The sequence below is a fragment of the Chroicocephalus ridibundus genome, chromosome 2 (genome assembly GCF_963924245.1).
Source record: "Chroicocephalus ridibundus chromosome 2, bChrRid1.1, whole genome shotgun sequence".
NCBI lineage: Eukaryota > Metazoa > Chordata > Aves > Charadriiformes > Laridae > Chroicocephalus > Chroicocephalus ridibundus.
Window position 1 is genome coordinate 130,311,220 of NC_086285.1, and position 14,397 is coordinate 130,325,616.

Below are 14,397 nucleotides of genomic sequence, written 5' to 3' on the forward strand. Positions count from 1 at the left end.
TGCTGAAATTAAGTTTCTGCGAGCAGCTGTACCGGCAAAGACCTTAAGTGCTTTATCAAGCAGTGCCAATAAAGCCCACTCTACAAGGCGTAAATGTGCAGAAGGTGTGAAGGATGGGCAGAATAAACCCAGCCAGCCTGCCAATAGATATCCCCGTGTAACGTCTGCATGTTTCATTCAGCTCTGCTTCCTCACGCATACTCAGTAGAGAAGCTGGGAAATTAACTCTCACCATTTCTGCAAGCCGGGCCTTGCCCGAGAAGAGAAGGCACTAGAGCTGCTGAGCGAGCCTTCCTCACTTTTTTCTTTAAAGCATTCTTTGATGACATGCATTTTGAAGGAAAAAAAAATATCCTGAATTGTATGGCTGAGCACTGTTAGGAGTGCCCTTGCAAATCCCAAATTCCTTAAAATCAATACGCACTCCTCACCTCGCAGTCCAGAAGGAAATCCTGGCAATGCGGGTTGGTCGGTGGGCAAGAGCTCAGCGGGATGTAATTTCTCTGCAGTTTATCTATTCAGAGCCTTAAATACTGTTTGGCAATGACTTGTGTGTTTGTGCTTAAAATCAGAGAGCAGTCACAGCTCTTTTAAAATTTCAGCCCCATCTGCCTTTCATCTGACGTAAGTCATCTGCTGAAGGCGGCAGGGACAGGGTGTCCTGAGCTGGGGGCACAGTCCCCCCACAGGCCGTGCTGGCTCCTGGGGAAGTCGGAGGGCAGGCAGAGTCCTCTTGACTTTGACGTTTGCGGATGCTGCTGGTCATGTTTACATCTATTGAACCAAATCATTTCTTGTGGCATGGCTAATCAAATTATTGGTGATCAGCGATCAGGCCGCGTGAGGTGAACTGAGGACACGCTATGTGGCCTGACCCATTTAAAGGAGTGCCAATGTTGTCGTACAAGATTGATTTATTAAAGCAGAGGAAAAAATACAGTCTCTCTAAAATTAAAACCAGTGCCTCCGTTTCTAAATTCTTAGCAGCAGTACAGCAAGCTGCAAAGCGGTGGTAGGATTGTTACTGTAGGACACGTAAGCCTCAATAAAAAGAACACATCAGTAATTTCACAAAGTAGCTGAGATCATTCAGCATATAAACTGTATTTTGAAAGCCAATTTAAACTGCGTGTAAATAAAAGAGTCAAGCAATCCCTATTATCTCCCTAGAAAAATATATGTTTGAGCAAATAGTGAATGTGTGCTTAAAACCGTTTTTTGCACCAGCCTTAATTACAAGAGATTTGTCCTTCTCCATAAAAGTGGTAGAATGCATTATTTTTCACACACATTCCTGCCTGTTCATGTTTTCACTTTCTTTTCTTGGCTAATGAAAACCCTTCAGTATAAAGGCATTAAAGATTGACATCAAAGTTTTCTTTATGACACAGATATTGATGCCATATAAATTCAGCAGCTTGCCTCACCTGTTTAAAGTCACGTATGGAAGCTCAGTAAGATACGAGTCTGTCTGTCCTAGTCTTCCTCCAAATGATTGATACAGAAAATTAATTATTTTACATCTTTTGAAATACTTTTTCTTATTCCCACATGCTTACTGTGATTCTTTTCCCTTTGTATCAGCATTCCATTATTTAGTTCCATCCTGGGGGGATGGTAATACTAATTCATAAAACGAATTAAGAAAAATAACACTGTGATATGCTAAACTGCCAAGTAAAAGAGCTGCAGTATGCAACAACCAAGAAGGAATTTTGAAAAACATACTGCAGCTCCCTTAGAAACAATACAGTGCTTGGTTTTATACTCAGGAACCGGTATAACAGTTTACTTTGCAGTAGGTTTTTTTTTTCAACAATGTCTGAGCAGCCTAAAGACCAGCTTACCGAAAGAGAAGTATCTAGACCAAAACAATTTCATACCCATCACCAGCAATAACTGTAAATAAACATCCACATGTACAGATCCTTGTGCCAGATTTTCCTGTACATTCTTTGAAAGAATGCTCCCTATGTTGGGAGCTGAGTTTTGAAACGCCTTTCAAACTAAATTTGGGGATTTGAATTGTACAAATTCATCTCGCTCCTTACATTTTACAAAAAAAAATGTTTTTTCCCCCCCCCCCCTTGAGCATTCCCAGTTAAATTTAGCCACTTTTTGACAGTTCAACAGCGTTGCAGGGGGAATGCTGCGGGGTCCTTTTTGGGAACACGGAGTTCTCTGCATTTCAGTTGAAAGAAGGAGTATTTCCAGTCTATTTTATGTGAGGCTCGTTGTAGGAATTCTGCATTAACACCCCCCCAGGATCTAACAGTGGCTTTATAGCTCACTGCAGATCCTGTTCATTTGGTGGCGTTTGTCACTGTATCAGTTGAAGTGAAAAGGAAGGAAGGTTATACTCTGAATCTTCTTGCCCGTTTTCTTGTTCTTAGTCTTCTCTTCTTCACACAAGAAGAAGTAAACGTTGTCCTTGTCAAATGATAAATGAGGCACAATTGGTGACTTGCATGTTTGTCAACATAAGCAAGATCAAATGATTGCTCAGCAGGAAGAAGCCACAGGAAATCCAATGATTTTTGACTAATTAGCAAAATAATAATAACGGCTGCCTAATGATTACCTTGTACTGGGTTGTGGCCTTTTATCAGGCAGCTGCAGACTATCGCTTTGAAGGGAACCAATGGTTTTCTTTGAAACTGGTGTCACGGACTTGGAGGATTTGTGACAAATCTTCTGAGACTTATTGCTGCTTTGTGTAGTTGCTATAATTGGGAAGAAAAATGAGCCTGTTTCTAAACGTTTAAAGAGGAAAGTACCTTCTCTCCAGATATTATTTGGAAAGATTTTTAAACTAGTTGACGTGTGTGTGTGTGCATGAGTGTGTATAATCATTTTCAAAAGGGTGAATGAATCTTAAGGTGAGTGAAAACCTACAAAAATGATTTATCTGTGTTGTTTTCACACACTAACAGCAACAATATAAAAGACAGAGGCTTACCTGCAATACAATTTTACCGCAAAAGTAAAGATCAGGAAAACATTGGGAGTGAAGCCAGAAAGAAGGCCGTCAGTTTGGAGCTTGTGGTTTGTACTCTGCATACCACTCACGCGGATTTTCAGAGCGAAGCTCAGCAAGTTGCGTGTATTTGCCTGCAGGATTAATCATGAGCACAAGTCTGAGTGCCAAAGGTTTGAAGGGACCAATTTCAGCCTGCAGTCAAGTGCTAAATTCAGCAGTTCTTCCAGAGCTGCAAATGCCAAAGGCAGGCTATACTTTGGGAAATGTGGGCCACCATCTTTCCTCACGTTAGCTGATGGACTGGCAAAGCAGTGACGACACCGATTCAACACTGTGCACGTGCCAGATCCGTATTACTGCCCTTACCCTAATCGCCATCAGTACGGAGCACTGAGTTGAGTAAATGGCAGGCACTGTCTCAGTGTACCATGGATTGAATCTGGTTCCCTTTGAAAAACACGTTCATCACACAGCCAGTGGAAATTAGCTTTAATCTGGCAATGTTAAGTCGAGAAAGTCCAAAGACTGAGACAAATGTGGAGTGCTACAGGTCAGACCTGAGCATGATTACCAGAAGCCTGTGGAGCCAGAGGCAAAATGCCTGCCTAAATTACTGCCACCAGTTTCATTCTCAACGTGTAAAAACTTCAATGCCTAAAGTCCAGGCACTGACTCCTCTTTTGCAGGCTTCTAAATAAAATTGCCTGACTTGAGAGGTGTTGAATAGCTGCAGGTCCCACTGAAGTCATTTGGCCTCAATAAATAAATTAAAGCTCAGAAATCTGTAAGTTGATGCTAACTGACCTGTATGCTGGAGCCAGAATTCGTGGACAGTCCTTACACTGAGACTGACTACAGCTATGGGTATCTGTCTCTCGTTGTCAGGAGCACTAAAACTCTCTCCTGTTAGTTAAATACAGCCCTAAGGGTGAATAATGGAAAAGGTATTGTCACAGATAGTGAGTGGAAGTCGACAGGTCAGTACATTTCAGCAATAACACCAACTATTAGGTAAGTTCAACAAAGGATAACATTGTAAGGTCTAAGCTGAAGGATCCTTATGTTCCTTTTATTCCTTCCATTTTGTTTACTGTTAATTGGCCAAATTCAGGTCTTCCACTAAAGAGGGGGGACAAAGCTTGTCTTCAAAGCTCTGAAAGTGGTTGCTCATCTCTGAGGAGATACAGCCTTTTGGCATTGGCTGGTATGGCACTGCTTTTTGGATGGCATTCACTGCTTCCTCCACCAAAGGAGAACTGAGTATGCGTCGCACTAAACTGTGCTTATGTGTTTCGATATTCAGCTCATGCCATTAGTGTTGCAATGCTGGCAAGAAACGTGCTCCAGCTCTAGAGTTGGAATTAACCTGGGCCAGATGAAGATCACAATATTTTTTACCAACAAATTATCTGCTCTCTCTCTGCAGAGCAAAGGTACATGGCTGGCTTTGATGGGTGCCAGGGCACAAGGAGTCACTTACATCTATTTCGATCCTGCTAGGACATTCTGTCTTCAGGTTAAGAGAAGGACATGGCCATTCAGGTGCCAGCAGTGGAGGCAATGGACACCACAGTGTCCTTCTTAGCACCGTGGAGTGCTAGATGTAGTCTTTTCAGATGGCTGCAAGGTAATGGATGGTGGGAAGAAACTACCTCAAAGACACCAGTTCCACACAGAGATCTCAACATGTGACAGAAGTAGTTGACAAAAGAAATAGTTCCCCTCCAACCTTATCGCATACCACTATTCCTGCAATGGGAGCACTGCATAATGTGGTGCACTGGGCCTCCCCTTCCCTCCTTGACAGTATCCTGGCTCTGTTTGCTGGGTAGGAGCCAGTAAAGCTCAAGGGGAAAGGCAGTGTCAAACCCCACTGCCATGACAGCCTGAGCAGCTTCTGAATTATCGAGCTGGCTGTAGAGGTCTTTTCCATGAAAGCAAGACTTGGTTCATTAGCCATTGTACATAACTTAGTGAAAACTTTAGCAACCAAAAGTTTCCTTCCAACTACGGTCACCAAAAGAAGCATAGAGGTACAGGAAAGGCGGATAGGGTGGACACCTCCAACGTGCTGCCTTTTTCACCACAGCCAGTGACAGTTCTCAGCTGCAGAGAGCAGGTAAGGCCTGCAGGTCTGTGTGGAGCATGCAGGGACAAGTCAGAGAGTGCCCGGTGAGCTGGCACTTTGCACAAGTTTCTCATTCTTGTCAGATGAGCTGATTCTTGCCAAAGTATCAGGCGCATCTCTGCAGAGAGGTGTCTGAGGAAGCAGTGCATCTCAGAGAGAAAACAACTTGAGCCAAGGTGATGTGCAGGACATTTTCTACTCAATTGTTAGATTAAACGGGACATTCAAAAGTTTATCTTATTGAATTGTTTTGCACATGTGTGTAGGCGCAGGGTCATTTCTGGGCTACAGACTGAGAAAATTGATTGTGTTCATATAAGAAATGAGTAGAACAAACTTAAATAAAGTGTTGAATTCTGCTGTGCCTCAAGTTGTTTTTTCCTTCCTTGTATTTCTTTAACCTTATTCCAGAAGTTACAAATGTTTGATTGATGTCCTGCAAATGAGCTATGACTGGGCATTACTTATTTATTTTATTTAAAATTTTTATTAACCCTACTGAGGTTGCAGTCTTATTTCAGAGGAGACCTGGATGAAACAGGAGTGAAAATTTCACACAAATTTCCATAAATTCCAATACATACAAACACCAGCATTAAATTTTAACAATTGTGTATCCACAGGCTTTTAAAATGCTGCTAGCATTTCCTTTAAAATAATTAGGTCATGATGCATGAATTACAGTTCTGCATCACTATTACATATTTTTCTTCTGTCAAAGATAATTTCAATCCTGCCTGGTATATGATTTCCTCTTTAAGATGCACTCGCTTCTTTCTGATACAGATGTGCAACCGGGTATTCAGGTATAACATGTAAAATCACAGACTGTGCAGCAAGAGGCGTGTGTTGTGTTTCTAAGACTCTTGGTCCCATGTGTTTGATGGGTTTGTGATTTTATAAAACACTTGATATGCACCTACTGAAGCTGCAACATTTTCCTGTTGGAGCCCTTGTCTGTTCTTAACTCCTACCCTTATTGCTTAAGCACTCACCTTTTATATTATCCTTAAAATTGGGCCCTTATCTGTCAAAGACGGAGGGAGACTCCGTCTTTGTCCAGTGGGACTATTCAAGTCAGTAAAATTAAGCACATGAATAAGTATTGAAGCTGTAAATGATCAGCTTTTCAAGGCAGAGAATTGTTATGCACTGTGTTTGCACATAAACAACCTATCTGTTATTCGCTGTTGAATATAATGCAATAATATGCACACATGGAATCAGCATTACAGCCTGAATTACTAACTTAAACTCTGGTTAAAAAAAGGAAGGTTCACATTTCCAGATCTGAATGACAATCACGAAGCCTCTAAATCAATATTTAACCCCACTTGTTTGTTTTTTTTTTTTAATCTTTGCCTTAAACAAACTAAAAATTTGACTTTTTTTTTCTTTTTTTTTTTCTTTTTTTTTTCTTTTTTCCCCAAGCAGCAGCACAGAAAACATTTAGTCAGTGTCTTTCATGGGTTTGTTTCCATCCAATAGCTTTTACTATAGTGACTTTACCGTCACTCTGCAACTTTGGCAGCTAGTGGGAACTCAGTTTACAATGTTCCTAGAAAGGCCTGCTTTGCTTTTGAAATTGCCTTTCATTTTTTTCCCAGGTGCTCATGGCAGATAGCATGGGGTTAAGGCAAGCTTGAAAACTGCACGTTCTTCAAGAAAAAAGTAGTGTCTGAACTAGCTTTCTGCTCCCCATTTCACTGCCTGTATTTGGAGGTGCTGCATTGGTTTTGACAGCATTCACACCAGCCTGTCTGAGACAAGACTCTGGTTCATTGCCTTGCATATTCACAGGCAAAAACCGCACGGGTCCTTATATTCAATAAAATATTGATAGCCTTTTTGCTGCTTTCACAAGGCAGTAACAAGATGGTGGCACAAAAGAATTCCCCAGCCCAACATATTCTGTGCTTAAAATGCATTATTCAAAACCCCAGAAACTGAGCGACCACAGGACATTTTAGTTCAAGAGGGATGCCCACAAGCGTTTAACAAAAAAGCAAAATTACTGAATTTAGCTTGCAGTCATGAGAAAAAAAAATTAAAATCAATACTGCATGATCTAATGAAAACCAGAGTCTCTATCATTAAGGGAAATAGCCTTCTTTAAAAAGTAGAAGTAGTTTCTGGAAGACTAAACAGAGGGAAAAGCCACTATGCATTGTGAATATCAGCTTTTTGGATTACAGGTTTTGTTGCCTGGAATGCTAATCTTTTAATGGGAGCTTTGGTTTCACTTTTGCAATGGAAAACTTGTTAAAGAAATTAAAGTTTTATTAGCATTTGGAAATGAAGGTTCTACTATATTTTGTGAGGTTGAATTGTTTATAACATTCTTTCGGATGTATTATTTCATTATTGTTTATGAACTTTGATCAGCATAAGTAAAGCTTTACAATAACCTAGTAGTATGTGAGTCTCTCTTCAGTCTGGTAGGCCAAACGTTGACCCAAATTTATCTCTGCCATTCAATCTCTGCAAAGTTATAGTCTGATCTGAATGGAGCTATTTGGAGAAGTCACAACGGCCTTTATGTTTCTGGCTTACAAGAAAAAAAGATCTTACACATTTTCTGGCCCCCAAAATACCCTTGAAATGTCCTGGTACTTAGAATATTGCTTTCTCACTAAGACATGTTCTTGGACACTGTCATTGGAAAAGTTCCTCCTAGTAGGATCCTGCTAGGGCCGTGGTTACCGTGGCCCCATCCACCTCTCCAAAAGAAGTGCTTGGCTTGCCGATGCCATCAGTCTTCTAGAACGGGCTATACTCTGTGATTTATAACCTGGGAGCTGCTCGGCTGAAAATTGTGCCAGCGTTTAAAAATAAAGCCATATGCTCCCCATCATTATTTAGATGGATGCAAGGAGTGTAAGGAAGAAGAGATTGCAAATCTATGGAAAGACACATAATACCTTAAAAAATCAATGAGAGTCTGTGGCAGACTCCCAAAAACTGTTACTTCCTGGTACCTTCTCTGTAATAATTTGTTTCCTTTAATATTGGTCATATGGATACCAGACACTTGCGGTTGATTCAAAATACCAAATGTATGCAATGGACAAATTCCAGCTAGCATAAGCCAGACACACGTAAGCTAGAACGTAATTAATTAAACTTCCCAGCATCCCAGGGAAGTAGGTGGCGGTATCTTCATTTAGCACACAGGAAACAGCCAGCAAAAGGTCAGTGGCTCTCCACTGCTCATGAGTCAACAAACAGCACTGGTATTTGGGCTTTCCTATTAGTGTCAAGTTGCTAGACTTGCCACTTTCTTAAAAGGAGCCAAGCCTTTGTCTGCCTATTTCTTTACCTGCTTTTGTGAAGGGACTCCAAAATCTCTTCAGGAGAGGCTACATAGTACCAGCTATATGTCTCCACATGGGGCCAAATTCAGTTTTGCAGATGTAAATCTGGAGGAATTTTCCTGATATTAATACAATTGCAGCAACTCACCATGGTATAAATAAGACCTGCGTGCAGGCCAGTTCATTACCATAAAATGAGTCAGAAGTGGACACTGATCATTGAGATATATCTTTCAAATATCTTCTGCTTCATAGTTTGCTAACAACACAAATGCCAGTTCACGCTGATAATAGTTTTGTACCAAAAGAAAAGGCAGTCTTTTCAAAGACAACTGCTTCTATTCTCTTCTTGGTGTATAAAGGCATAACCAGACATTTCCTATTAAGAGTAAAAGGAATTATGCAGACTGAATATCCTATGCACCAACATTAAAATTGCTAACCGATGAGAAGAACGATGGGTGTGCTGCTATTTGTAACACAAAATGATCAGAACAAAAGTCAAAGCTGTAATGCATTCACTTACTTAAAAATGTGTATTGTTATACAAGGCAATTAAAGAGTTTCAGACTATTCTCTATGTGATCTGCCTTTCAGATGAGACCTAAAATTGAAGTATTTGATTATTAAAGCTCAAGTGGTGGTTTTCATTAGAGGTGTTAACCCTAATATGCTCTCCAAATTCTAAATCAGTTCATCATGTTCTCCCTTCCTAAATTCTCCATGGCTTTTATATGATAAGATATTCTTCTCTTCCATTCCTAAAAAATGTTCTAAAAGTATTATTCACACCATATGGCTACCTTGCATATCCAATTCAGTAGTGAATTAAGTGACTAACCTTTTTATACAGCCTATAAATTATTTTAAGAAAATTGACCATTTGATACGCATAATATGTTCTTCCCATCTACCTAGACAGATAAGTCGTTAAACAAGAAACATCTTTTATCTGTACATCGATAGGCACAAAGCTCTAACTTTTGACTGGGAGAGGATCTCAGAATTTCCATAACTAATAGTAATAATAATTAAAATACGTGAATGCAGTTATCAGAACCAGTTGAAATACCAAAGTTCAGTTGCTGGTCTCTGAAGATAGACATCTAAAAGCTTCATCAAAAATTTTTAAAATGTTTTTTCCAGACAGTCTCTTATCGAGGGAAGGGTTTCCCTCAGGTGCACCAAGAGCCCACCACACTCCCTTCAGGTCTCACAAAACTCAGCTGCATTGACTCTAAGAAATTAGAAAAATGATGTAGTCTTGAGGGACAGACAGGACTCTTCGTACCTTAGCATTTTAAAAATTTTGTGAGTGTGAGTAATCATGTACCAATATTCTTTTCCAGCTTTCTATTGAGTATTATTTGTATTTGAAACTGCACAGCAGCTGAGATGGGACGTGTTTTTGCATATTTGTAGCATATCTAGCATATCTAAGCAAAATCAATATTTGTAAGGTAGGTAAAGAGGTTAATATAATAACAGAAACAATATCTTTTTAGCCTCATTAGCTAATACTAACATCAAGGAGTTCAAGAAGTAACAGATAATTAACACATCTGGACAGCATCAGTTTTAATTTGCTTGTGATTTAAAAATGAACATAGTTTGAATTACTGTATATTCTGCAATGTATGCAAACATAATCATTGGTATAGTTCTCACTAGTGCCATAGAGCAAGGTGCCTGTGTCATGTTACAAATGTACAGAATTTAGTGGTGACTACTGGCATTTATAAAACTGCTGTTTTGCCTAATTCCATGTTCACTCTTTCTTTTCGACCACAGCAAGTAACTCAGTAGCAAATGTTCTTATACATAAAGTGCGCTTGGAATAGCTTCACTACTGAAAACCTGACTGGGGGAAAAAGCACTCAGTAAACCAAAAGAAGAGAGAAGTAGAATTTTAATAAACATTTATTCCCAGGAGGGCATGGGTGTACCGTAAATATACCACAGTGGTATCAAAGCAACATTTCTTTTGAACTGAAGAATGCAAATTAGGTTTACCTTACTTCCATATCATTTGCTGGTTTTAATCCTAATAAAGTATTATTTTCAAAGGAAAGCTAGATGTGCTCTGCCCTTGTTTTCTACCTGAAAACTGGGTCTTGCTAACGATTCCAAACTTCCTAGCTGTCAACATTTTTACAAGGTCTGAAACGCATTTTCAAGTTTATTAATAAGTTAGGCTAGAAAAATAATCTTATGTGAATAGGTTAACCTTTTGATCATTTGTGACTGATGATATATTTCAACAGCTGATGCCACGTTCTGTCCTCCAACAACACATATAATAAATTCTCCTTGTAGTCAGGGAGAGGTGTATTTGGGTACCTCAGTGCTGAACTTGGCTAAGAGTTCATAGAATCATAGACTACTTTGGGTTAGAAAAGACTTTTAAAGGTCATCCAGTTCAAGCCCCCTGCAATGAGCAGGGACATCTTCAACTACAGCAGGTTGCTCAGAGCCACCTCCAACCTGACCTTGAATTTTTCCAGGGATGGGGCATCTACCACCTCTCTGGGCAACCTGGGCCAGTGTTTCACCAACCTCATTGTAAAAGATTTCTTCCTTATATCTAGTCTAAATCTACCTTCTTTTAGTTTAAAACCATTACCCCTTGTCCTGTTGCAACAGGCCCTGCTAAAAGGTTTGTCCCAACTTTCCTGTAGGCCCCATTTAAGTACTGGAAAGCTGCAATAAGGTCTTCCTGGAGCCTTCTCTTCTCCAGGCTGAACAGCCTCAACTCTCTCAGCCTGTCTTCGTAGGTGTTCCATCCCTCTCATAATTTTTGTGGTCCTCCTGTGAATCTTCTCCCACAGGTCCATGTCTGTCCCGTGCTGAGGTCTCCAGAGCTGAACGCAGTGTTCTGGAGTTCAACATGCTTAAGTGTTCTCAGTGTGCAACTTCAGTAATATTCAGGTGCCGTGGTGACAGCAGTATTTAGAAACTCATTCAGGGTCTAGATCTGCTCCTTCTGATGTCAGTCAGATCATTTTAATTACTGCCGGCTGTAGCAGGGTCAAGCCCATGTTACATATGGAATCGTGTTCCTCCCCAGGAATGAGCTTGTCTGGTTATTGTCACCTTGGTATTTTCCCCTAGAGGCACTTAACTATTCTTATACCTATTGATCCTTTCTTTCATAGATCCATTGATTTTCAGTTTCATCATTTTGCAGTACAATGGGTAACGATTACTTGTGGGTCGCTCCAAATTATTTTTACTTTCTTTTTTTGTTAGTTAGTTTTTCTTCTTTCTGATGGTTTTAGAAGATGTTTATACTGCAGAAAACTTGCGTTCAAAGTTGATAATTTTTCAACTTTTCACATAAGGATAAATTTTAGGATTATTTATGCCTCTGCTCTGTGAATTTGTGCAAAATGCAGTCTATCAAGGAAGATCTCTTGAAAGGTAAATTTTATGTGTGGTTTCAGAGAGGAAGAGCTATGGCACATTGCTGTCAGTGCAAGATGTGAAGCCCACGGAAGAGTTGTGGAGCAGTTAGTAAAAGACCCTTAAATATGAGGATTTGGGGAAAATACTCTGAGCATTCGTGTTTTTTACTAAATCATGAGACCAGTCGTTGGCTCCCATCTACAGGATGAAGAGAATAACCCCCTTCTTTTCAGGGCAGTCATAGGTTCCCATCTCTTGGCTTCACTGATGGAATAGGTCCCCTGGGGTTTTGCATTTTGCCAGGGGATATGCCTTGTGTAAGCCCCAACACCTCTTCTTGTGCACCCATGCGCTATTTGTGTGTAGTGCTGTTCACACACCTTTGCAGCAGACAAAATTACAGTGACTAGAAAGAAATACCTAGTCAAGCTGTTGACTATTATTTACTCCATTCCCTTTAACACACAGTACAATGTTAAAAAGCTTGTCTGGGATTTATCTCACCTCATTTTAGCATTCTAAAAGTTAACTTAGATAAATTCCCCAGGCTTCCTCTACTTTCAGCGGAGAAAAAAATAGATATGTCCTGATCACAGTTCATCAGCTGTCTCGAATTGCTATTTTGGGATGGGGTGATTCATCCTCTTGAAGTGCTTCTACTTTACACTGACTATAGAAGACTAGGTGTCTAACTCTTAGAAGGCTAAGACGGCTAATGGCAGAAGAGATAAATGTCACTCTTGTGAAGTATTATATACTTGTCTTATGCAAAGAAGGCATGTGGTCAAAAGAGTCCGGTGTACAGCTACCAACTCCCAGGCCTGTCTGCGACTCAGGAAAAAGGACTTTTGCACTTCTCTGAATGACCCCATCACTTGACCATGTGCCTTATTTGCTCTGAACTTCATTTTTCGTTTCTGGGAAATGGATGAAGACTTATCTTCAAGATCTTACAAGGCTAAGTTTAAATTGTTAAAGGGCCTAGACAGTCATGAAAAAAAGGCTGTATGTAAAGGGAACAAAAGATTTTTAACGGTTGTGATGAGGTCTCTTCTGTGAGTACATGTAGAATGTCTTTTGGTTATAGTTAAAACTGTGTAAGGGATTCAGGTACCTCTTTTGTTATTTTTCATGACTTATGGTCTAGAGAAAATATCATTTAAATCACACTTAGCCTCAGCTCTTTATCTCAGGTAAATTCCAGAAGCATTTTTAAGGCAGGTAAGCAGGCAGCAGGAATCAAGACCATTGGATTTTTTATAGAAGTGGTAAGTGGATAAAACTTTACAGGCATTACTTTAAAAAGATTACCCCCCAGACAATCTCTCCTACCACTGTCAACAGAGAAAACAAGTTAAAAGCTTCAGTTAAATGGTTTGTATATAATACATTGTCCTTTTGAATAACTGAGCTTGAATCCATTTGAATCAATGATATTACCTGTCATAAGGAACTACAGTTTTCAATATCAAAGCATCTTGAATAAAAGCCATTACTCTTTTTCTAAATAAAAAGTGATTTCATTTGTGTGCTTAGCAGCAGAAGTCCTACTGTTAACTTTACATTTACTTAATGCGCCTTTTCTGTGGATGCTTCTTTGCAACTCTACTGCAGTAGCCAGGGCTAAGCAGCATCCCTTATTAGACGGCTCAATAAGACTGGAGGGGAGAGAGCCCTGATCAATGCATACAACTCCAGTTTTGACCCACGTGCATCCTTCCTTTAGGTGTCAGTTTGGGACATGACGCCTTGTGGTTCTGTTGTTGGGATAATTTGCTTTCATTTGGCTTATTTTGTATGTATGAATTCAACAGGGAAGAGTTTGGGAAGAAAAAAAACCCAAACCCAAGTTCCTGTCAATTCCAGTAAATGCAAAAGTATTACTGTTAAATCAGAAGTAACTGCTGCTACTGTGCGACTGTGACTATTTGCCTTTGTCTCCCTATGTGTTTTGGTCTGCAGCCGTTAATAGCTTGGACTCCACGAAGCAGTAGCAAAGGGGAGTGTGTCAGAGCAGCAGGCCAAAATTAAATTACAGCAACCTCGCGCTTTGCATTAAAATCTCCACTAAGCAATGGAGGCTTGTAATCGTCTGGATTTTCCTTAAAGACAATGGCCCTCCATGCAACTGGCTACACTCAGTTAATTCACGCTGTCAGCTTCCTTTATTGGCTGTGGGGAATGCAGTATTGATTCTTGAACTCAACAGCAGCACAAAGAGCCACTAGTGCATGGTCAAAATGCAGCAATAAAGGGCTGGCAGCTTGAGAAAAGCAGCCATTCCGTTGCACAAACAAGGTCAATTAGAGGACAGTGCAGCATAATATAAATAGCATTAGCAGCCCTCTTCAACCATGAGGAGACCATGCTGGGAAGATGACAATAAATAAAACAGGGTTTAATGCAGAGTAAATACAAAAGCATTTAATGTAATTTAATTTAAAACCTTGCATCCCTTTAAAAGTACTACCAATTAAAAAATACTTATCTTTAAAAAAAAGAAGACTATTCTTTTCAGGTAAATCTCTGTATAAATTAATTATGTGCATATGTAGAACTGAATGGGAATG